The 26,572-nt window shown below is 33.8% G+C and overlaps 1 long non-coding RNA gene across 1 annotated transcript; it reads left to right on the top strand.

The window, feature by feature from the left end:
* Positions 1 to 21,786: 21,786 nt before the first annotated feature.
* LOC148270742 (uncharacterized) lies at positions 21,787 to 25,175 on the top strand. The gene is made up of 2 exons (XR_015825297.1): positions 21,787 to 22,799; positions 23,496 to 25,175. It is a non-coding gene; the product is annotated as an uncharacterized LOC148270742 (long non-coding RNA).
* Positions 25,176 to 26,572: the final 1,397 nt, after the last annotated feature.

Here is a 26,572-nt window from a genome sequence, read left to right as displayed (position 1 = left end):
TCCAGTGTTATTTTGTGCACAATTTTTAAGGTCTCAATTTTAGTCAAGTAGTTTATGTCAAACTGGTGTGTTTTTTTGTACAGTTCAGTCGTAGAGGTCAGGTAGGGTAGGTTGTATGTTAGTTTAAGAATTTTATTTTGTTGTCTTTGTATTCTTGTTATGTCTGTCTTGTTACCAGTTCCCCAGAAGGCGATCATGTAACTTAATTTACTTTTGACATAGGCTTCGTACATCATAATTTTTTCCTTTCTTGATATAAAATCTTTAATTTTGTAGAAGAGGCTATGTAGTGAAGGCATTACTTTAGTGAGTCCGTCTATGTGTTTTGTCCATTTTAATTGTCTGTCCATTGTGAGTCCTAGGTAAGTGGTTTCTTATTGAATTCTTTGAATATATCCATATTCTAATGTGTTAGGGTGTTTTATAATGTTATGATGTAACTTAATCTGAGTATTATGTTTACTGGGGTAGTAGTGGTCATTCTCTAGTGAGTCTGCTATTTTTTTGAGTAATATTAATTAAAATTGTAATACTCGTATTTCAATAAAAAAGTAAAAGTACTTAGAAAAATTAATGTGTTTTTATTGTTTTCTTTTATTTTGTACGCTTAAATAATGAAATTTATACCTTTATGTGGATTTCACTACAAGCTGAACCTTAAACGGTCATTCATTGGTGCTTTGACCCTATATGTTTTGTATATTTTTTAGGTCATAAAAAAATGAATTGTAGAAATTTATTGCTGTATCCACAAAACTGTTTATTTTTCTGTTAATCCTAGGTTGTTCGCAAGTTAAATTATTTGACGCTCTTGTATTTATTTTATGTATATTGCAATATGAAAGTAGGTTAGATGCTGTTGAAATGCGATCCCTCAGGCGAATGTCTGATAAAACGATGTATGATAGGAGCACAAATGTCGAAATTCGTGAACTGTGCAAGGCTGAGACATGTATTATCGACAGAATCAAGTAAGGGGTGCTGCGTTGGTTTGGACATGTAGAGCGAATGGACAGCGAAAGAACGGCCGAAAGGATCTACGATGCGAATGTTTTTGGATGCAGAAAACGAGGAAGACCGAGAAAGGTATGGCACGATCAAGTCCATAAAATACTTGAAGATGGACATGTCAAAAGTAGGAATAATCGGCGTGCGTGCATGAGAAGATGTATTATCACATTTCAATCACATTTTTTTTTTTGCACCACAACAGGCCAGGAGGCCTAATTACAGTGGTAAATTACATCACAGAGCACCCAGGCTTGAGAAAAATCACATTTCAATTTTTGTGTTCTCACCGGGAATCGAACCCGGAACGTTCCGTGCGTGAGTCAAGCGTCTTGACCACTACACCACAGAGGCCGCCAATTATATATATATATTAATGTAGAGGAAGCGAGGTCTGTATGCAAAGATAGAGTGATATGGCGTTCTATCTTTTCTGCCTACTCCTATGGAGAAACGGCGTGATGGTTTGTTATTGTTATATTGTAGTTAAAAATAAATGTAATATTTATCTTTATTTTATAAGTTTAAGTTACCGCAATAACCATAGAATTAAGAATAGTCCAGAAGGAGCGTAGAATTATATTTGCATACATTGGACTGTCCAATAATTCCCTCACTATGCCCTTACATTCGCCGCGCGCATTCGTCATGTCGCCGCGTAATGTTGCTTGATGGGGAAAAAAAAACATAACACAAATGTAAGGTAAGAAAAAGTAATCCGTTAATTTCTCTAAAATTGTATTGTGCACGCGGAAACATTGATTGACACAACAGAGTAGATAAGTAAAGGGTCATTTAATGAGAGGAATTGAATTAATGAACTTTGAACTTAAAATATTAAACAAATTTTATTTGACATGAAACGGATATTTTTATATCATGTAAAATAATATTTTATGTTTTAAAGGTAATGTCGGCCAAATGTCCACCACGACGTTGTTTAATCCGAGGTTCAATTTTCATTATTTCTTTTATTATATGAGCAAAGTAGGGTAAAAACTTTTACTACCCTGGCAACACTAACGAAATTTCCATTTTGTTTCTTCGACAATCTGACAAATGTAAAAATAATTCAATTTTTAAGTAATGCATTTGTTATATACACATTCATTTGCAAATTACAGATGAAATATGATTGCATCCTGTTTCTTTAAGATCCTAGCAGTATTTCTAAACTTTAAAAGGACACAACACGGCATAGTTGAATTCAAATCAGGAGTTGCGTACTGAGCGACGTCTACAATGAAACTAATTGGTCAAAACGTAAACCTGCTTATTTATGAGTAGTTAAGTTGCCTTCTGTTTGATGTGCGTATGCGGTTTCTGGACTATTCTTAATTCTATGGCTCTTAAAAAAAGATAAATGTAGATTTTATCGAAAAAATACATGTATTAATTATGTAGTTATATCAATCAATTTTTTAAATCCTCATCGCATTAATGCAATTATTCTTTTAACATTTTTGACTAACCTTGGGGTAAATTATCATTTCGGTCAAAGTTACCTCGATACATTGTGTGGAGAATATACGGGAAAAGTAAGGCCGAAGTTATTCTACAATTTTAATTGGCCAATTAAAAGACCCACCGACAATTTGTCTCCGAATAATCTAAACAAAGGACTAAGGTCTGCAGCTCAGAATTAAATTAGGCATAATTTCGTTAATTAAGTGGGAAGGAAATGTCCCAGCGTTACACAAAATACGAAAAACGATTCTAACAAAAATCTTACTCAGGGGTGAATACTTAAGATTTTCCATTTTTTTATTAGCAATTTTACAGCATTCTGGGTCAAGTTGTTTTGTCTAGATCTGGGCAGATGAAAAATACATATGTATTTTTTTTTCTTTTTATTAATAAATTTCATAAAAGGTACATGTTTTTTTAAAATTATATACATATCTACTTTGACACATCTAGTAAATGTTATCACTGTAACTCTCCAAAAAAGAGACTAACTCTTGTGCTTGGAGAGTGACTTACACTATTGTAGTTGTTTATTGTTTATTATAAGAGTTTATATAATTTTAACGAGTACATGAGAAAAAAAATTAAAACATAGGATATATAAAGAAAAAACAATAATACATTCATACCAATTAAAATTGAATGTAGTTTTTACACGTGTTAAAAAAATTTCTTTAGATTTACTTTAAATTTATTTATTGATATATTATTTTTGATCGTTTTTAGTTCATTGGGAAGATTATTATAATTTTTTACACCTTTGAAGACAAAGCTATTTTGACCATGACTTGTGTGAAATTTAGTAATTTTATTATTATGTTGTTATCTGAGTGATTTATTTATCTCAAATTCTGTTATTTTTTCTTTTTTATATATTTGTATAATGGAATTTATTTTATAAAGAGTGTCTACTGTATGAACTTTAAACATTTTAAATAGACTTTCCGTATTGAATGTTGATACATTTTGGATAAATTAATTTCTATTATAAACAATGAAAAATAATAAAACTAATGTGATCTCACTGGGGTTACCCGTGTCGAGGACACTTAACAATACTCAAATGATCCGGCTCGAAGGACCAATTTGTATCGTCTCAGTGGTACTGGAACTTGGCAGTCTTGGTAATCGAAATGTAGAAAAACACTTTCGATTAAACTTTCTTCTATTTCTCTCACAAATTTAAAAGTACAACGGTAACAAACAAAAATTAAGTAAACAATCATATAAAAAAATGGATATTCACTCGACATCAGAAGAGGCTTTAGCGTTCAAAATTCTATGAACTTAAAGTTGCCTACGTTGTGGCGGGGCTAATTAAATTACGAAAATAGAGGATGCCAAATTAGTCTTTGAGAAATTAGAACTCACTTAAGCATTTAAACGCTCTACATTTCAAAACATTTATTTTCAGATATAAGTTAATCAAGAATATTTTGAGTATGAACGATTGAATATCCTTCTAGGAAGTTAAAATATATTGTTAGATAGAGATGTGAAATATGTTGATATTTTTAAAATAAAATGGGTGAGATTTATCCACATTAAAAATGGTTTCTCATCAGTGGCGAGCCGTGATATATTTAATAGGTAATCTACAAAAAAATATTAATTAATTTGTATCTGCATTTATGTACTTAGTATGTAAGTAATATTTTATGGTATTTTATTAACATAAACGGCAAATCTGCCTTTTACAAAAAAATATAATACTAACATATTTGGCTTGATATATTATTTTTTTTAAAACATAATTTTCCTTTTACCTAAGATTTATAAAAAAAAATAACCTAAAAATTATACAACATATTCAGTAGAAATTTGAAACAATTCAAGAATAAATGTAAAAAATATAATTATAAATTACTATTTTTTCTGTGGTTCTGTGAAAATCAACTCGAACAACAGTTATGTTAAGCACGCGATATACGTAGCTTTAGTCTACACTATTTTAATACAATACTTGTACAAAAGTTTATTAACAAATACTACAAGGACATTCAGCAGTAACACTGTCCGATTCCTTTTAAAATGAATAATGCCAAAAACGACCAATGCAAACGCCACATGTCCTATGTGATACATAATATGTCAACGGTATCTCCTATCAAAGAAAAATAGTCCTTCGGAAAGGTTTGAAATACTAGTTTCCAAATAGATAATCTTGGGTTAAAGATGTAAAATATATTGTACTCTATTTTTTATACATTTATTGATATCATTTAACTTTGCTGGAATTCCACTCGTCCATGCGCTTTGTAGCTGCACGATGATTGGTTATCTAGCTTTCATATATCAACTTTAAAATGCCTTAATTTTGTAAATGGGGTCTAGAATTCCAATCGCCTATGCGCTTAGTAGCTGCAAGACGTGTTTTAATCTTACTCCTTTTTATTATTCACATTTTATTTTTTTTAAATATCATTAATACACTAAATTTTTTTGTCAATTTTTAAAATGTGTAAATGGGGGCTGAATTTCTAACTGTCTATGCGTTCTGTAGCTGCAAGACATCTTGTAATCTAGCTCCTATCTGTTATATTTTTTTATTGATCTTAATTGAAAACGAGGAACTAGAATCCCAACCGTCCATGAGCTCTGTAGCTGCAAGACGTACTGGGATATTTACTAATTGTACAGCGCCCTTGAGGTGATTTTCACAAAAATGGCGCCAAATAAATTATCCAACCATATATATATATACTGTTTTGGATTATCGTTACTGTTTTGGATATTATATGAATAGACTAGTTTCATCGATCACTGAGAACGGGCTGGGCGCACTTCATAAATATTTTTTGTAGGAAGATAACCGGTGGTGGTGATTTAAAATAAATAACTTTTTTTTCATTTATTTACACAAAAACATATTAAGTATAAAACATTATTTTTGAAAATGGATAGGAAAATGGATAGAGCTGGGTAGAAGTAAAATGGATGTCTCATTCGCCCAAACCAGTATTGAATCAATTGCTCCACAAGTGTATGTTAGGTTATTTTAGGTTTTTGTTCTTTCATTGTGCGTTTTCTAATATAAATAATTTAGATGTACATAAATTAATTATAAACATAAATACGTAGTGTTTCAAACTGTCTGAACATTTTGTTAATTATCTCTGTTTATTAAGTTGGTCTTCTTTGTTTATTCTCAAATGTAAAAATATATTTTAAAAGTAAATTGTTAAGTGTCCTTAGCACGGGTAACCCCAGTGAGGTCACATTATTTTTATTATTTTTTTATTTATTTGAAAATTTATTTATAAACCCTTACGGATTATTACTTTCATTTTACATAAAATAATATATTCATTTTTTATTTATACTCTGTTGTTCAAAAAAATATTTTTTACATCTTTTGAAAAGTTTGTCTGAGTCTTTTGTTTAGTTTTGTCTGGTAGTTTATTGTATAATTTCAGTCCCTGGTTCATTAGTCTTGATTGTCCTTGTCTTGTTTTAGTAAGTTGTATATGGTATTTGTCTGATATTCTCGTATTATGTCCATGTTGACTACAATTTTTTACTAGTTTTAGTTCTTCGTCTACAATTACATTAGTGGCTAATTAATGGATAAATTTTAATGATTCTAGTTGAAAGAGTTCAGTTATATTTAATTGCTTAGTTTGTTTAAAAAGTTCTCTAGTTGCAGTTAAATAGGGAAGGTCATATACTAACTTTAATATTTTATTTTGTTGTCTTTGTAGTCTGTTTATGTCATTTTGATATCCTGCTCCCCATAATAGTTGCGTATAACATATTTTAGATTTTACATAGGCTTCATACATTAGATTTTTTTTCGTTTTTGGAATAAAATTTTTGATTTTTAAAAAAAGACTCGATAATGTCGCCACTTTGCTAATTAAATTGTTGATATGAATTGTCCATGTTAATTGTCTGTCTATTGTTAGTCCTAAGTATTTAACATGTTCAATTTCAGTAAGTCGTTCATTATTTATGTAAGCATCTACTTTATGACATTTTTTTCTAGTTTCAAAATGGATAATATTGCATTTTTTTTTCATTACGTGTAAGTAAGTTTGTGTTTGTCCATTTAGTCAACATAGTTAGGTCTTTGTTTATGTCATTGTTTGTTAATATAAATTTATAGTTTGTAAGAAAAAAATATGAATAAATAAATAAATGAATGAAAGTCGAATATAATGGTAAGATGTGCGTAATCGCTTATTTTAACGATTCGCCCTGGTTTCTCATTTATAATTGTAGTAGTTGATTTTAAAAATCAAATAACAAATGATGCAAAAAACAACTTGTGTGAAAGGTTAGTGTTAGAAAAATTAAGTAAGAGAACGCAACGATGAAGTCTTCACACTAGAATATACCATAGTCCCTAGACTGACACCTGATGCGTAAGACTGATCATTTTATCTTTATGTAACAAAAATGATCAAAATACGCTGCGATTGATGTACCAATGCAGTGCCCTATGCACCATTGGGTGCGGAAAGGAAATTATGATGATAATAATATATTCGATTTTTTTAAACCTTGAAGAAAAAGCCTTTATATAAGTATTTCAAAATCAAATATAAAAGACAGTTAATGTAAAATATTTTTGTGGTATGATTATAATGCGTGTTTTTATTTCATTTTTGTAAATACATCGTATTGGAAAAATAGCAGGTTTTTAAATTGCAATGAGGAAATTTAGCGGTTTTTATTACTATTATTATTTGTTTAACTATTAAACATAGCCATTTTTTTTTTCTTTTGTATCGTATTATCGCGATGATTTTTTAAGATTTATATCTCTGAAATTACTCCGCGTGTAACGTCTCAAGTTCTCTTCCGCTTCTAAGAGGTCAGTTCTGCCGATTGGTCCGTTGACGGCAAAGTAAACCGAAAATCTTCCTCAACTTTTTTATCATTCATTGGTTGATTTGTGGGGTCCGTAGTCCGTAATCGATGACACACACATGTTAAATTAGTTCACCTGAAGTAGAATAATGACCGACGATGCAATGTCATCATTTTCTATCGAATCCAATACATTCGCATAATGCAACTCTTATAGTATTGCACGTTTAACCGGGAACATTGTTTTGCCGCACATTCACATCGTCTCTTCCATGAAGAAATGAACTACAAAGGAATGCGATCTATAAAGAGATCACAGGACGCAAGGCCAGTCAGTCAGCCCAACAAGTTCAGTTCACTTTGATCCAGCTCGACGACGTCACTCAGTTCCAACATGTAGTTCAAGTGCAGTCTCTTCAACCCATCATTGCCGCTACGCTCGCGCTACACAACCAAGTGCTGTATCTTATTCGCCGTGTAATAAATACGCATTAAACAGCAACCTCGTGTCTTCTCTGTTAATCTCTAACTGGGGTAGGAGCTCCAACCAGCATTCGAAAACCTAAATCCTACAGATTCATAAGAACTAGTGACGTCGTTTAATGTAGTTCGTTTTTATTGAAATATTTTTTACGTAAATTTTAAGAAACTTTGCCGTATAATTGAACGCTCTAAAATTCTAATAAATCTATGTTCAGAAAACAAAGGGTTAACCATAAAATTACGAATAGTCCAGAAAGAGCGTAGAATCATATTTGAATGCACCAGACTGTGTCCAATAATTCCCCTATTTAGACACACTTTCGCCGCGCGCATACTTGAAGTCACCGAGTATTATTGCCAGATCGCGAAGAATATAACCATAACACAAATGTAAGGTAAAAAAAAAACAATTTGTCAATTTTTCTAAAACTTTATTGTGCACTCGGAAACATTGATTGACACAGCAGAGTAGATAAGTAAAGGATCATTTAATAAGAATAATTGAATTAATGAACTTTGAACTTAAAATATAAAACGAATTTTATTTTACATAAAACGGATATTTTTATATCATGTAAAATAATATTTTATGTTTTAAAGGTAATGTCGGCCAAATGTCCACCACGGCGTTGTTTAATCCGAGGTTCAATTTTCATTATTTCTTTTATTACATGAGCAAAGTAGGGTAAAAACTTTCACTACCGTAGCAACGCAACACTTACAAAATTTCCATTTTGTTTCTTCGACAATCTGACAGATGGAAAAATAATTCAATTCTTAAGTAATGCATTTGTGACAAACATATTTATTTGATAATTACATATGAAATGTGATTGCATCCTGTTTCTTTAAGATTCTAGCAGTATTTCTACACTTTAAAAGAACTCAGCACGGGATAGGTAAATTCAAATCAGGAGTTGCGTACTGATCGACGTCTACAAAGAAACTAATGGGTCAAAACGTAAACCTACTCATTTATGAGTAGTTGAGTCGCCTTCTATTTGATATGCGTATGCGGTTTTTGGACTATTCTTAATTTTATGGGGTTAACTTTGTTTCTGAGGTAAATATGCTGAAACAAAATTCGAAAAGAAATAAATTATACAAAAAACCAATATGTGTACATTATAATATACCTCCCTACTGCCATCTTAAGGCTTAAAATTTCAAATTCAAACTTGCAACTTAGCCGATACACCCCTGCTCCCAGATTTACAAACTTATCCCAACTTATTAAAAGGCAAAAAATGAGAGACGCTTTTTAAAATGAAACCGAGCGGTGAAATGGAAGGAGGAATTGCGAGAAAGATCCGAGAGAGGAAAAAGAGCGGTAAAAAGGGGGATGGAACAACAAAAATGGAGATTCCCTAAGTGTCTCTTGGTGTTGAGAAAAAAGTGTGTTAAAATTTTCGCGATTACCCCCCCTCCCTTCTCCGTCATTTCAGCCACCATCTTTTTTTAGATTTCTTTTGTTTTTTCTCAACTCGACTTAATTTTATACACCTTCCTCTACTTTGTCCCTTTCGGGTTCTTCGTTTTTATGCCTTTGCAATAATCCGCAGGGGAATTACATACATTGCAGGCAACAGTCAGCCATCGCCGACTGTTCTATGCTAGGGAATTCGGCCCTACGGGCCTCGTTTTACGGCCTCGGGCCTCGGTTGGTTAGAATCTTGAGCACCTTAAAATATCGCCCATTCTCACTTTTTTAATTTAGAATAATCTAAATGCGATAAAGGAGAATTTTTCCCTCAGAATAATAATACTGAAACCCCACAATTTTTTTTTTTTTAAGGAAAATAAATATTTGCATTTCTATGATTTACCGAAATATTTGATTTTGAGGGCCATTTTCAATGAGTTGTAATTAACTGACTATTAGAAAATGGGAATCAAGTTAGGGTAGAGTGGGATTCGAACCCCAGATCTTTGATCCGTGAATCCGAGACACTATCATCAGGACCACAACCCGACTCTTATTATATATCCGCATAATATATTCAATATCTACACATAAAGTTCAGTTAGTAAGCGATTAACATTGAACAGCGAAGAATCTGTAATTTAAAATAACGGCAGTCAGCTATTGCTGACTATTACATGCTAGTTAATTCGGCCCATCTGACCTCATATAATCAGCCCTGCGGGCCTTTATAAATTTGGCCTTGGCTTGTTTGGGTTTCTTCATTCACTGGGAACGGGTTGGAACTGGGCGCTGAGCACCGATATTAATATGCATTTTTGGAGGAATGTATAAACAGTGACGGTTATTTATACTAAATAACCTTTAATTTCCCATAAATACAACTATTATAAAGTATTATTATCGAAAGTCAAATATAATGGCAGGCTGTGCATAATCGCTTATATGGACGGTTCGCCACTGCTAGCAACATCTAAGATGAAGCAAAAAATATAACTAAAGATGTTGCAAACTCGATTCGCACGCAACCATTCATGAAAGAAATTGCCATTATTAAGAATATTGCATAATTCATATCATTCAAAAATAAATCATTTGAATATAGTGGTGAATTACAGAACGGAACGCACAGGCTTGAAAAAATCACATTTATTTTTTTGTATTCTCGCCGGGAACCGAACCCAAAACTGTGAGCGACTCAAGTGTCTTAGCCATTAAACTATGGAGGCTGCCATATACAGGTACCTATCATCAGGTTCTCTGTCTCTCAGCAACCTCGAAACCGAGGTTATAACCGAGGTATAACTCTTAATGAAGGCGGTTGATGCAAATGCGTACACAAAAAGTGTAAAATGTTTTCGATATTCAAAACAAAATACTACATAACACTTTCTCCTTAAAAACGCAGATGTTTTAAAAGGCACTTCACGCCTTTATCGGGCCCTATTCCCTACAACGGGAGTAATTTAAGCTAAACTTACATGTTTTATGCACGAGAATAGCTACACTTACCCCCTCCAACACTCCCGGCCTCCACCGACTACCCCCGCGGGGCGGAAGGAGGGGGCTCGCCATTTTTGTGGAGATATTCTTTTGTTTCGCCCAAAATGAGATTGTGTAATGTAAACTGTCTAGATGTGGCGGGAACGAAAACTTACTGCAACAATGTATTTATCAATTTATTAGCCACACTAAATGCAATTCAGTTCAGTTTACTTTGAAAGTAAATACATTAGTACGTATACATATGATACATTTAACATTATTGTTATTATGGATAACTTATACAGCGCCATTTTCATCATATAATACCTCAAGGGCGCTTTACAAAGTGATTCTATAGATAAATAAATGTAATAACATGCCCCTTAATTTATTTGAAAATAAATTAAGACTCATTATTTCTGGCTGCGATGCGCTTCCACTTGCTATTTAATTATGCTCACGCTTAAGCTAGGGTTTCCTAGGACAGCGGAGCCCGTATCTTAACGGCCGTAGTGAACGGTGATGCGGTGGACAGCCGTCGTAACAGTGACTAGAGAGTAATTTCCTAGGAAAACGGTGTCATCAACACCGTTTAACACGGTTTTCCTAGGAAACTACTCTCTAGTCACCGTTACGACGACTGTCCGCCGCATCACCGTTCACTGTGGCCGTTAAGATACGGGCAGCGCTGTCCTAAGAAACCCTAGCTTTACACACACCTGAACACTTACACCCACACAAATACACACAAACACACCTCAATGGTATCTACGCAGGTCTACCAATGAATAAAATGACTCGCCTATAGTCTGTATTGAATGCCGCAGCGAGAATTATTTTGGAATCTCTAATTTCAGTCATATCACTCCGCTACTTCGGGAATTACATTACCACACAGGGTGGAATACAAACTCTGTTGGCTTATGTACAAGTCACTGCACAACTCTGCTCCAGAATATCTAAGGGAACTCTGCATTCCAAATGAACTAGTTGACAGTGGTCTCACGCTTAGATCAGCTACATCTACGTCGAAAGGAAAAGGTATTATACCTCTACGCAAACAGCGCACTAAATTCGGCGAATGCGCATTTGCGGTCGCAGCCCCTACGGCATGGAATGCTCTCCCAGCAGAGGTGCGAGGCTGTGAGAGTGAAGTGATGTTTCGGAAAAAACTTAAAACCCACTGGTTCTCTAAATCATTTTAATAAATCCTAGCATGTGGTGACAAAGTACATTGTTTTTCTTGAATTTAAAAAGTTAACAAATTATAACAGGGATGGAGAATACCTTAAATAAGGGAATATGGAAGTCTAGGCCTTTACAGGACTTATGACCTGTCATTGGCTGGTTAAGGTGGCCACTTTACACACTGTGTAACATTCACCATTTTGCCTATGTTTGAACATTCATATTTCTTCGATTCTTCCATTTGTTGATTTTAGTGAAGTTAAAGAGCTGAAACCTTTATTGCTGTGAAGAGATTCATCTGACTGAATTATTTCACATGCTTGGCAACGCCTGAAAACAATTTTCCAATTTTTAAACTTCTTCTTGGGCCAGTTGGTTTCATTACAATATTTGAGTTTGTCCAAATGTTTGTAGACAAAATACTGGATCTCACCCCCTCGGGAGTCATTAAGATTAACAACAATACCTTAAATAAGGATATTCTCCGTCCCTGTTGTAATTTGTTAATCTAAATGACTCCCGAGGGGGTGAAATCCAGTATTTTGTCTACAAACGTTTGAACAAACTCAAATATTGTTAAAAAGTTAAAATTAAATTTATATCTTTATAGAATCACTTTGTAAAGCGTCCTTGAGGTATTATATTATAAAAATGGCGCTATATAAGTTATCCATAATAATAATAATACTCTTACTCTCATACAAATACACACAAACACACTTTTTTGCTGTACCACAATTTAATATGTATGATTTTTATTTAGAAACTTCGCTGGTCTGTCTTTAAACCGTATCTTTTTTATGTTACTATATCACTGTTGACTGTTTGTTTCTGTAAAATCAATCAATAAATCATGCATTTTGACAGTCAAATAATATTCAGTAAAATCTAGGAATTTACTCTGATAAAGTGTACCAACTTCTACAACGGGTAGATTTTATAAAATACCTTGGTGTTATCATTGACAGGAATTTGCGATGGGAGGCTCAGGTCCCGTCACTAAACTCTAGGTTAAGAAAGCTGTGCCATTTATTCCGCTCTCTTAGAGACATTCTGTATATTGGCACTCTCAGAAGTGTGTACTTTGCTTTGTTTCAATCCACTGCAACCTTTGGAATAGTTTGATGGGGAGGTTGTGCTGCATCCATCTTAAATTTCACAGAAATTATTATTGAGAATAATATTCGGGCGTCCTCCAACATACCAGTCAGGACAGTAGTTCAAATACATGAAGGTGCTGGATATGAGACAACTGTACCTGCAAGAAGCACTTACACGCTTCTGGTCGAACAATAAGGAGAGGTCTCAGCAAAATGTCCATGCGAAGTTTTCGCAGAGCACGAATTATGTCATACCCAAAACCCGTACAACTTTTGCTCAGAAACATCTATCCTTTATCGCACCGAGAGTGTTTAATATTTTGGAAGAGCGTATTAAGCTCTCGGGGACAAAATGTATTTTAAAGAGAGGAGTCTTTAAGGACGGGGTTTTCCTCAATGGGAAGAATTTGAGTGGGAAACTCCTTGATGATTTTCCGAATATTTGAGTTTACTGTTTACCATATTGATGTGCCATATATTTGTTTTTTTATTGTTATTATTGTTTTGTTTATTATTTACCTATTTAACATTTGTGATGATATACTCATGTGCTGTGTCAACTAATTGCTCGTCCCATCTCAACACAGGGCTTTTAGTTCCATGGAGTTGGGATCTGAAAATACCCTATAGCGGATATGGAAATATTTCAACTATAGTCTTTCAAATATAGCTTGAATTAAATAATAGCTTTCAAACTAATGTGACTGGTGATGGAAAGTACTGATCACTGACCATGTACCGATCAAATCGATTTTATCAGTTTTTTCATGCAAACATAAAACTCTGTTTTCGAAAATTGATATAAAAACGCAAAAACAAGACTATTGAAGTGTGTTTAATACAATTATTCACCAAAAAATAAGACATTTATACTTTTTTTCATGAAAAACATCAAACGAATTATTTTTTTTATTTGATCGATTTAAATTGATAATTTTTTCCTATCTCTAACATTTTTGCAAAATGATGTTTCCTTGTAATAAATAAGTACGTCGTTAATAATTAGGTTTTTTAAGTTTTTTTTTTGTTTTAAACCTGATTTATATATTTATGTTGATTTATATGTCAAGCATTGTATTAAAAAAGAAATTAACAGGTACGAATGATTTTTCGTGTGTCAATATAAATCACTTCTTCGGCGTTACTTCAAAGTTACGTCGTTACTTTTGCTGACCAATGTCATTCTAATCAAGCTATATTTTAAGGACTAAATTTTTGCCTTTGTGGCAATATTATAAGCGCGGAGCGACGCGACAGAGCGCCTGCAAAGTATTCAAATCATAAAAAATAACTCTCTGAATACAGAATATATGAAAATTTACTCCCTTACGCATACATAAATAATTTGTATAAATATATCCCAAACACAATTTAAACCGTACGCGTACATTTGAACAGCGCTAAATAAACCTTGGGAATAAAAGAACGGAACAAGCCAAAGGGGAAATATTCGATACAATGAAATTCGATACTATGCGGTGTTCTTTAATTCGAACTGATAATAAAAAATTGTGAAGGATGAAAAACTCAACTAAAGCCGATTATTTGGTAGAAGTAATATTTAATCATATTTCGTTGATTCTGCATTTTAGGTGCGAAGGTTTTCACGGTCACTTTTAACAATATGTTTATTTTTTGGGTGATACCGTGTGTGTTGGAATTGTTCCGACGTTTCGGCTACCATTGCAGGAGCCGTCTTCAGGGTAAACTGAGTGTTTTGTAGAAAAAAATATGTGTTTAAGTACTAGTAATTTGTACCGTGTCATACCATATGTACAGAATGTTACTGACAGGATAGCCAAAGTGCTGAAAAAACATAATATTGGAACAACGTTTGGGACTGTGGGAAATACGAGTATAAAGAACCATTTATTGAGCCCAAAAGATAAGAATCCCCTGAAAACGGAAGTTGTGTATAAACTAAGTTGCCAAGGGTGTGATAAAGTGTACATAATACAAACAGGGCGCACAGCAAGGAAAATGATTGATGAACACTTTTGTGTGTAAACTTGGGCACCCTGAAAAATCTGCAATAGCGGAACACTTTATAGACATCGAACATTTTTTCGCCTTCGAACCGAAAATTTTACATAAACCCAGTAATAACAGTGCACGAATAATAAAAGGGGGAATTGAAATACACAGACACCCAAATGACATAAACAAAGACGACGGGCTTAAATTAAACTCAACATGGTTTCCAGCACTACCAAAACTAATAAAAATGTGCCTACTGTCGACTCCGACACGGTACAAATTACTAGTACTCTTAAACACATACTTTTTTTTATAAAACTCTCAGTTTTCCCTAAAGATGGCTCCTGCAATGGTAGCCGAAACGTCTGAACAAATCAAACCCATACGGTATCACCCAAAAAAATCACTATTAAGAATCGCAGTGAAATTCAGACGAACCCAGAAGCATCCTGTGTAAGGTACATTTTATAACCATATCACTAGCAATTAAGAAAGCAATAGTTGTCTATGTCACGCTCATAAGCACGTCCGAGCGCGAGAGAGACGGAGATTATTTCCATAATGCGTATGCCGTGCATAAACTCATGAGTTTATTCACAGATATTAAACAATGCGTTTGGTTAAGTATTACGAACGCGCCAGCTTTAAAAAATCCACCAGGATACGGTGGTTAGGTTTCTATAAATTATATGGTTATTTTCAGGTACAAAACCTGAAAAGGGAAATCGTGTGAAAATAGACAAATCCGCCAAGTAGTGTAATGGTAGGGAATTAAGATTAAAATTAATTGCAACAGAGGAAAATCACTTTTTGAGAAGGGAATACGGAAGGCTAGACATTACCAGGACTTATAACCTGTCACTGGCCGGTTTAAGTGGCCAGTTAAATCCAAGAACAGTGCTTGCGACTTCCGTTTTCTCATTTCGTTGAATGCGGGTTTCGTTCGGAAATTCCCTTTGAAGTGATAAATAGAGAAAAATACGCTGCGGGAATAATCCGAAGCCTTTTAAAAGATCACCGACTCGGATTATAATTGAGCCTCCTTTGTTACTTTGACTGCGAACCTACGTGGTTCCTCCCACTTCCTGCTTCCTGCCAGTTCCACCGAGAGGGAAATTCTCGGGAAACTTTTATCTGCCTTTTTGCTAAAGCAAAAAATATTACTCGACAAATACATTACCGCGGACTTATTACGAAACATCAAACCAGCGATATTCTAAAACAAAATATACCAACTCGTGAATTTGCTTTTATATTGTTATGGTTTCGGTTTTCGGCCAGTTTCAGACCAAAAATGGACGAGACTTCGACCGAAACCTGCGGTCGGGATATTTCGGATTAGGTTCGGCCGTATTTGGGTGCTCGTGACATTTCAAATGCATATTTTTGTACTTCCTTTGTAGTTTTTTTATTATTTATTTAATAGCATAATTATACATTTTTACAATTTAAAAAAAAAATTACTTGTTAAATTTTTACTAAAACTAAAATCCCACCAAGCCACTTTTTGTAGCTTGTTGGTGAAGATTATATTTATACTGACTTAATAATATTATTTACATTTATAAAAACAATGAATAACATATAAAAATTAACAGCCGGAAAGATCAGAATGAACATGTTTATACAAATAATAATATATAAATTTATTTTTTAAAAACAAGAAAATAGTTGACGAGTTAAAGTTCCTATATCGTACATTTATTTACCACTTTGTAATAATAATTATGGATAACTTATATAGCGCCATTTTTTTGTAATATAATACCTCAAGGGCGCTTTACAAAGTGATTATATAAAGATATAAATTAAATTTTAACTTTTTAATTTAAGAAAAACAATTTATTTTGTCACCACATGCTAAGGATTTATTCAAATGATTTAGAGAACAAGTGGGTTTTAAGTTTCTTCCGAAACATCACTTCACTCTCACAGTTTCGGACCTCTGCTGGGAGAGCATTCCATGCCGTAGGGCCTGCGACCGCAAATGTACGTTCGCCGAATTTAGTGCGCTGTTTGGGTAGAGATATAATAACTTTTCCTTTCGACGTAGATGTAGCTGATCTAAGCGTAAGACGTGTGTCAGCTAGTTCATCTGGAATGCTGAGTTCCCTTAGATATTCTGGAGCAGAGTTGTGCAGTGACTTATACATAAGCCAACCGAGTTTGTATTCCACCCTCTGTGGAAAACGCAGCCAGTGCAATTCCCGAAGTAGTGGAGTGATATGACTGAACTTAGAGATTACAAAAATAAGTATCGCTGCGGCATTCAATACAGACTGTAGGCGAGTCATTTCATTCATTGGTAGACCTGCGTAGATACCATTACTTTATATAAATTATTTAACACTAAATATACAATTTACATGGACATATTCTAGATAATTATGCAGAATCTTATAATTTTATACAAAAATTTCAAGCAAAATTTAACTATTTTTTTACACTATACTATGAAGAGAAGAGAGGATAGGTGATGGGAAGGATAGAAGGAACAACTCAAATATTTAGATAGTGACATTTCACTCTTGATTTAAATGTAAATAAAGAAGGAGCGTCTCTAACCTTAGTGGGTAGATTATTCCACAATCGGGCAGCTACTACTGCGAAAGAGGGGGCAAGAACATTAGAGCGGTGAGGGGGTATTAAAAGGGTTCTCTCGTTACTAGAGCGAAGAGATAGATAATGTTGTGATAGAGGTTGAAAGAGCTCTTTTGAAGAATTGTTACAAATAAGTTATATGTATAACATAACAATGAACCAAAAAGCGCTAAAAATAAACAAATCAACTAATTACAACAAGGATGAAAAACATTGTAGACAAGGGAATATGGAAGTCTAGGCATTTACAGGGTTAATTACCTGACATTGGCTGGCTTAAGTGTCCACTTTACTACACACTGTGTAATATTTACCATTCACGTTTTAAACATTTGTATTTCTTCAATTCTTCCATCTGTTGATTTAAGTTGATTTAAGTTAAAGATTTGAAACCTTTATTGTTGTGAAGAGATTCATCTGATTAAATTATTTCGTACTATGCGGAAGGAATCGTATTATGCAGAAGGAATTAAAAAGTTGAAAAATCAGTGAAATAGTATCGAGCTAAACGAAGACTATGCTGAAGAATATTTTATTTCCCCAAAAAATCATCGTTAGGCTTACTAATAAGGAAGTTTAAAGGTGTTTTTTAATTATTTGTTAATGGACTATTAAACTAAACCATTTTTTTTAAATATATGTATCGTATTATCAGCGCTATGACTTTTAAACATTTTGTATTTTTGAGATTACTCCGCGTGTGACGTCTCAAATTATTTTCCCTTTTTCTCGTTCAATTCAGCCGATTTGTCAATTGACTTACCGTTAACTGGAAATTCATCGCAACTCTCTTACCATTGGTTGATTCACAAGAACTAGTGACGTCGTTCCGAGCAATTCGTTTTTATTTTTACCGCGCGTAAGGAAACATTTTTTATAGCTAATTACCCGACTGAAATTCCTCATGATAAAAATCTTGGAACAGTGAGCGATTAAAACAGGTAACAGTTTCATCTGGAGATTTCATCTATTGAAAAGATGTATCGAGGCAGATGGAATACTAATATGGCGGCAGATTACTGTTGGACCATTAAAAGGGATGCTCCACAGGCGAAGTATAGCAGAAAATCGTCATTTCTTACTTTACAGGTAAGTCAGAATGTTTGAATATCGTGCAGTTAAGAATGCATAAAGTATTAAAATGTATGAAATTATAAATGCCTGTCTCTTGGAAACTTTGCGTGATGGGGAAAAACTGGTCATATCTGAATTCAGGAGAAAAAAATACTATCAGAATCACATTATGAAAATACATCATTATTTGGCGTTTTTGGATCTGGAGGTCTAGAGACGATCCTCAAATTTCCACTTAAAAAGAAAACGCTCCTCTGTTATTGGTGGCGTCTGTCTATTTCCAACTGAAGGAATGTCACAGTCAAATATTTAAAAAATGTCTATAAATGCTCTTCTCGATGCTTGGCAATCGCGATGGGAATCTTCCCCTTCGGGAAGGGTTACCTTTCTTTTTTTCCTTCAATCCGTCCGCGCTTCTTGGGTTATCCGCGATCACTGGACTATGCAGTTTTTATCAGGTCATGGTGAATTCGATAAAAAAATATCGAGGTGTAACTCAAAATTAAAGTGGTTTATACCAAAATTTATAAACATAAGTGTAAAATGTCATACCACAAAGGGAAAAATGTTTTTGATAACAATAAAAAATATTTGTTTTCAATATTGTTGATTCCCCTTCGTGCTGCTGCGGACGTCCTAATCAATCTTCTGAACGCATACTGTGATCTTGTCCCTTTCCCCCTCTCTGTGATTACCGAATGGAGCTTCTCGCTACGATCCGTGGCCCTGTTTTAGGTCCTGTCGGATATACAGATCTGGTGGCTTCCAAAAAGAATTTCGAGGCTTTTAAAAAGTTTTGTAATTATTTCGGCGAATTTATCATGTCTAATCAATTTAATCCCAAACTAAAGTGGCAATAGGCAGGACATATGGCTGGACAGGGAGACACCTGAATATTGAATTGAAGGCCCTCGGAAAATAAGAGGAGTCTCGGAAGGTCACCGACAGTGTCCAGATAACTGGTGGAGCTTGGATGCGGAAGAGTCACGACAGGGACGGGGAGAAGGGGTTGGAAGAAGCTTATACCCAGCAGAGGAGCGATGAAGGCTAGAAAATACCCAGCAATTATAGAAAAAGAATGCTATCCTCTCTGAACTTGTTTTCACTAATATGAAAGTTGTCGATATCCAAAGAGATACGGTTGAGTAAAGGCATTGCTCTGCCTACTGGCATTACCATCGGCAGTTTAGTTCTGCAAGCAGGAAGATAAAACAGCGTAAGCTGCCTATGTCTAAGGTAGTCATTAGGAACATAAAGAAAAATACTCTCCATTACACCTATGTTGATCATAAAACCACGGAGTAATTCGAAAAAATACATAAGCAAGTACACATTTTTTCTTTTCTCAAACATTCTCAGTATGAAGTCAGACGAGTACAACCACGAATAGTATCCGCACTCACACAGAAATTTCTTCTGAACCATCTCCAGCATAACAAAGCACTTCAATTCGTGGGGTGCCCAGATCAGAGATCCACACTCAAGTCTGCTTCGCACCGATGAGTTATAAAGAAGCCTAAGAACACGAGTATTCAAGAACATCTTGGCTGTTCGGAGAACAAATCCCAACATTTTGCGCGCAGGGAATAACAGGACAGTGGCCCATGCTTAGAGTATATATATGTAATATAGAGTGCATTTTACGTTGAAAACTACAAAAAAAACGTATTAATGTGAAAATGTATAATATTTGACAAAATACCCATAATAACTGATGTGTTTTCTCCCTTTTCCGGTTCTATTGAACATCCTTTCATGGCACAAGTCGGCATAATTAGTTTTGATGTAATTTGCACTTAATACGTAAAACAATTATTAAAATAACGACAGAACGTTTGACAGCTCAAAGCAAAAATGCCCGCGTACAAAAATTGAGCATCGTACAAGAGACGAAATCGGCTAAAAAACAAAAAATGAGAACCGTATCCACAGATTTTTTTTGTCTCTCTTTCTCTCATTTAGAGCATGTTGTAAAAAATAAGTCAGCTATCATAGACAACATGCATTGGATTGGTAAAATGTGTTGTTATCCCTCTTCTGTATATTATACTCAAAGGGCATATGTGAGTATGAAATTTCAGTCTAGCATCAAACATAACTCCCAGATCTTTGACAGTGGCAGCACCGTATAAAAATAGTTTTTAATGCCCCTGTAATTACAAAACATAACATTTAGAAACATTAAACTATAGAATTAAGAATAGTCCAGAAACCGCATACGCACATCAAACAGAAGGCGACTCAACTACTCATAAATGAGTAGGTTTACGTTTTGACACATTTGTTTCTTTCGTTCAGTACGCAACTCCTGATTTGAATTCAACTATGCCGTGTTGTGTTCTTTTAAAGTGTAAAAATACTGCTAGGATCTCAAAGAAAAAGGATGCAATCACATTTCATGTGTAATTAGCAAATTAATGTGTGTGTAACAAATGCATTACTTAAGAATTTAATTATTTTTCCATCTGTCAGATTATCGAAGAAACAAAATGGAAATTTCGTTAGTGTTGCCAGGGTAATTTTTTTTTTTTACCCTACTTTGCTCATCTAATGAGAGAATTAATGAAAATTAGATCTCGGATTAAACAACTCTGTGGTGGACATTTCACAGACATTATTTCCAAAACATCAAATATTATTCAACATGATATAAAAATATCAGTTTTATGTAAAATAAAATTTATTTTATATTGTAAGTTTAAAGTTCATTAATTCAATTACTCTTATTAAATGACCCTTTACTTATGTACTCTGTTGTGTCAATCAATATTTCCGCGTGCACAATAAAATTTTAGAGAAATTAACAGATTGCTTTTTTGTTACCTTACATTTGTGTTTTGATTTTTTCCCATCAAGCAACATTACGCTGCGACCTCACGAATGCGCGCGGCGAAAGTAGGGCACAGTGGGGGAATTATTGGACACAGTCCGATGTATTCAAATGTGATTCTACGCTGCTTCTGGACTATTCTTAATTCTACGCATTAAGCGTTGCACCTTCGGGCAGCTTTTCTCGTTCGGCAACCAGCAAATTTTCCGCGTATGTGGTCAAGGAGACATGTCCTCAGATGCGGTGCGCGGTACGCGGTGGGCAAGCTGTAATAGTTTATTCTCTACTACTCGTCTTTAAAGGTAGACAAAAAGAAAATGCAATTAACAATAAAATAATTTGCAGGTATAAACTCGTTTATTTGATTGTAAGCACAAGCAGTATAAATACATTTGTACACAATAACTTTTCAGGTCATTCGACCACAAAAATGTATTAGACAGTCCGGCTTTCCTCATTGTTTGTCTATACTATACAATAAATTGAATCCTCTAAATAAGAAGGCTTCAAATCGGTAAAAACTAATAAAAAATATCCCTACAAATCAAATAATTAAAATATTTTTTTTAAATCACAATAATTGAATACATCGTTTTAAAAAGCAAAACTTGGAAAAACCTTTTTTCAAGAATGTTGGGCCAATCACATCAATAAAAGTCAATGTGATTTTAAACTAAAAAATGAAACTAATTATTCATAGATGGCGCTTTTATCATTTTTCATTAAAAAATGCCATTTTTACGTTTATTTTCAATGGAAATTATACAAAACTTGGTTTGCGGAAACTTTACACTATATTAAATGTAGCAAATACAAAAACAATATAATTTAGATCATTTGCACAAAATGGTGTACAAAACAAAAAATAACTTATCTTATCTTAATCACTTTCACGGTGACAGTGTATTTTAGTATAATGTGGTGAGTCCTGACGAAGAGATGGGCACATCTCGAAACTGGTAGACATTAAAAGGTCGTTAAGTTGTTGAATGCTAATATTTGCTAACATAAAGTATTGTTTTACTCTCCTGTAAAATTGACTATTGCAGATTCGTTAAACTCGCATATTTGCGATTTTTATTTTTTGCATGCGACCGCACCTCGCTTCATACCTGGCCACACTGATGATTGAATGTCAAATAAATACAAACATGAAGATTTTCATTTTGAACATTACTGCGACCATTACCCAAAACAGTTATATAATTGACATTTCATAGTTCGACATTAATTTGACGTTTAATCATCAGAGTGGCCATATATGAAGCAAAGTGTAGTAGTATGCAAAAAATAAAAATACTTAAATTTCTTTTTTCTTACCCCTGCAAGAAGATTCACTGAATGTAAGATTGTAGTAAATGGAGATAGTTTGAAACAGGTCGAAGAATTTGTATATCTGGGTAGTATGTTTACTAGAGATGGAAATATGGACAAGGATATTGAAAGGAGGGTTAGTGCCGGTAACAGAGTTAATGGTGCCTTAAAGTCTGTCGTAGCAAATAAGTGTCTATCGCAAGAGGCTAAATTAGCAGTTCATAATGGAGTTCTGGTACCAACCCTAACGTATGGAAGCGAAGTATGGAGTTGGAAGAAAAGGGACGAAAGTAGACTGAATGCTGTTGAAATGCGATCCCTCAGGCGAATGTGCGGAAAAACAATGTATGATAGGTGCCCTAATGTCAAAATTAGAGCAGAATGCAAGGCTGAGTTAAGCATTATCGACAAAATTAAGAAAGGTCTTTTGCGATGGTTCGGTCATGTGGAGCGAATGAATGATGAAAGAACGGCTAAAAAGATTTATGATGCGAATGTGTCCGGTTGTAGAAGTCGAGGAAGGCCGAGAAAGACATGGCATGATCAAGTACAACAAATTCTTGAAAGTGGTCATGTGAAAAGTCGGAATAATCGACGTGCGTGCATGAGAAGATGTATGAATGTGAAGGAAGCAAAGGAAGTGTGCCAGGACAGAGTGGTGTGGCGTTCTATCCTCTCTGCCTACCCCTCTGGGGAAATGGCGTGATGGTTAGTTAGTTAGTTAGTTAGTTAGACGTTTGGTGCTTTGGAATGTATAAGAGTTGTCATAAATAAATAATGTTTACAATAAAAACAATATATCAGTTTAGACTCAAAATCAGATTTTTTTTATAAGTACATTTTTGTGTTAATTATTATAAAACAATGTTTTAAGGATTTATAAATTTTTAATGACTAGTGCTGAAATTTAACCCTTACACAATTATCTAATACCTTCATTGATTTCTATCGATAATATATTCTGATGTACAGGGTGGCCGGAGAAGTGACGTCCAACGGTAAAATGAAAGAGAAAGCAGCCAGCCATAGAAAAGTGAAACTGAGAAAATAGCACTTTAGTGAAAAGAGTGAATTATTTATTTATTAACGGACATTGTCCATGTGTACAGTTTATAAGGTTTAAATATTACAATAAAAGAATAGTTTAAAACATTTAAAAAAAAAGAAAAGAAGCATTGACAAACATAAGGGACATCGAGACAAGATCTGGACTATTTATTTAGTGCTCGTTTAAATCGTTGTAAACTTAAACCAAAAAAGTCCAGATCTTGTCTTGAGTTAACAATGCGACAAAGGCGGGTCATTGGAGAATTAAGGCCTTAGTTTGTTCTATGCTGATTGATGAACAGTACTTCATTGTTTCTCAATCTACGAGTCGGAATATTGAATCTTACTTGTCCCAGTAATGATGGAACATCGATTATACCATTTAGTATGCCGAACATATAAATGGAATCAATATTAGTTCTACGTTTTTGTAGACTGGAAATATTTAACATTGACTCTATTTCAGCATAAGAATAATTATCTCTCTCTAGTCCGAGCATCCACGCTATTTTTTGAAGCAAACGATGTTGGACTGATTCAATGTGATTTATGCGATTGACAGAATGGAGACCAGACCACGGAGGCATATTCTAGAAGAGGGCGAACAGTTGAGCAATATTGAATTATCAAATCTACACAACAGTTGGAATGTTTTTGACTTTAACAAACGATAAACAATGTATACATAAGTTTTTTTTCTATTACAAACAAGAATCTCATTATGTATTTGACTAATTTCAATGGTTTTCAAAGTATCATAGAATTTTTTAGTGATGTGGGTGTTTTCTGCAAATTGAGAAATGCTATTTTGTGATCGACACCATTTTCAGACGGTGATTAATACAGTTTTTTGTATAAAAGTGGTGTGGCTGTTTTTGACAGAACATAGAATTGACCTTACTGCACCCGATAACATCAATATCTCCTTTTTTCAAAATTGTGGACTGGCTGCTTTCTGCATAACGTTCAAATGTAGGTGCCTCATATTGAGGGGTATCCGAATCAACCTCATGTATGTTCCGCAATTTTGCGTAGTTATCTAATTATGCTTTTTTTTAATAAGTTTTTAAAAATTTTCGACTGGATCAGTTTTTTTTTTTATTTCTGGAAGGTTCTTTCAGGATTTTTATTTGTGACCCATTCTTTTTAAATTGTACTGTTACGCATAAAATAATCAGCTTTGTAACATTAACAGAAGCTGCTAAAGTTTTGACGTAAAATGCAGAATTTTCAGAAATAAAAAGACGCGAGTCAGACTTGAACTTTCAACTTAAAATTAAAAATCTAAAAAGGCATAAATAAATATACCATACTTTTTAAACATTTTTAATTTTGTTAATTTATTATTCAATTGCAAAAATGTATACACGGTGTATTTTTGGTTCATTTTCACGCTGTATATTAATTATTGTGCTCTAACATTCTGTATTTGGAAAGTCTTTCAATCCGATATCTAGCGCTAATTTCTTTTCCAAGCATTCGTAAATTAAAAAAATATATAAATTATTCCTTGTATGTTCTAGTGTTTCTTAATTTGACCACAGATTTCACCCGATTCTTTTATGATTACATGAAGATCTTGTACCAGTTTCTAATCAACGTAATACGAGCTTTAGTCCGCCTCGTAGTGCGCCGGTCAGCGCGTCTGTCTACGATACTAGAGATCATGGGTTCAGATCCTAAAATATAATGTTTCACGGCAATGTTTCGAAGCCCCTGAACTGGAATCTGGCACATGAAGCAAGCCGATACAGTGCCCTACACGCCAGTATATGCGGATAAAGGAATGATAATGAATTTAAAATTAGACAGCCATGCCTCTTTGTAGCTTTAAATCTAACTTAGATATACATAGTTATATTAATACTAATTTTCTAATATACAGTTTAAAAATTACTCCATGTATGCAACAGCGCTAATCAAACCATTTTTACAGCCAAATACTTAAAAGTAAACATTATTTATACAAACCAATATATTAATGGAATTTGTTGTAAAAACTCAAAAATTTTATCCAATAATTCTTCACCCTTTCAGACCATAATTAATTCATGCGGATATGTAAAATATTTTGTATTCTGTTAATAAATTAATTCTTAAAAAATTTTTGGTAATATTAATTTGTTTTTATCTTTAACGCTTTAGAAATTATTTAACATTCATTTTTGATAATCTCTCTGGCTCTCAGACTGATAACTAATCGGCAAAGTTCATGAAACACGTGTTATTGAATTGCAACAAATCAGTAGTAAGGTGGCAGAAGGGACCATCTGCAATTTTCAAAAATGTTCAGGAGAGCTGAAACGAGACTTTGATTCGATCAACAAACTAGAATATTTAAGTGACTTATGCAGTTTTCAATAATTAATTACCATTTTGAATATTGGTGTCGCTTTTTTTTTACGTGTTGAAAACTAAAAAATTACAGATGGTCAGAAAAACTGTTAAAAAAATTCAGCTATACATAATTTTTCGAGTTTTATCCACTGATAAAACCCCTAAATCCTAGGGGCATTTATAAAAACTCACTAAAAGTACTTTATTATAGAAACAAAAGACGAGTGATACTTTAATCCACAAATTTGGAATATCCATATGAAAGGGATGAAAATATAACTAAATGTGAGATCAGTGTGAACGGAGATATTCTGAATCAGGTAGAAGAATTTGTGTATCTGGGAAGTATGTTTACTAGGGATGGAAAGGAGGGTAAGCGCCGGGAACAGGGTGAACGGTGCACCGAAATCTACTTTGGCAAACAAA

The sequence above is a fragment of the Micrasema longulum genome, unplaced genomic scaffold (genome assembly GCF_059751315.1).
Source record: "Micrasema longulum isolate JH-2025_06_02 unplaced genomic scaffold, ASM5975131v1 h1tg003503l, whole genome shotgun sequence".
Taxonomy (NCBI): Eukaryota; Metazoa; Arthropoda; class Insecta; order Trichoptera; family Brachycentridae; genus Micrasema; species Micrasema longulum.
The sequence above is the reverse complement of the archived record's forward strand: the minus strand, read 5'-3'. Positions and strand labels throughout refer to the sequence as shown.